This window comes from Arachis duranensis, chromosome 5 (genome assembly GCF_000817695.3).
Source record: "Arachis duranensis cultivar V14167 chromosome 5, aradu.V14167.gnm2.J7QH, whole genome shotgun sequence".
NCBI lineage: Eukaryota > Viridiplantae > Streptophyta > Magnoliopsida > Fabales > Fabaceae > Arachis > Arachis duranensis.
In genome coordinates, this window is record NC_029776.3 from 72,522,097 (window position 1) to 72,522,649 (window position 553).

The following is a 553-nucleotide window of genomic DNA, read 5'->3' on the forward strand; positions in this document are numbered from 1 at the left end:
AATGGGCACCAGCCCGGCGTTTAACGCTAGAAATGGCACAAAACGTGATTTTGCATGCCATTTGGTGCAGGGATGACTTTTTCTTGACACCTCAGGATCTGTGGACCCCATAGGATCCCCACCTACCCTACCACTCTCTCTCTTCTTCACCAATCACCTCAACACCTCTTCCCCAAAAACCCTTCACCACTCACATCCATCCTTCATAAAACCCCACCTACCTCACCATTCAAATTCAAACCACTTTCCCACCCAAACCCACCCTCAAATGGCCGAACATCTCTCTCCCCCTCTCCTATATAAATCCTCCTTCACTCCTTCATTTTCACACACCTTAAACACTACTTCTTCTCCCTTTTGGCCGAACACAAAGCCCTCTCCATCTCCTCCATTTCTTCTTCTTCTACTCTCTTCTTTCTTCTTTTGCTCGAGGACGAGCAAACATTTTAAGTTTGGTGTGGTAAAAGCATTGCTTTTTGTTTTTCCATAACCATTTATGGCATCCAAGGCCGGAGAAACCTCTAGAAAGAGGAAAGGGAAGGCAAAAGCTTCC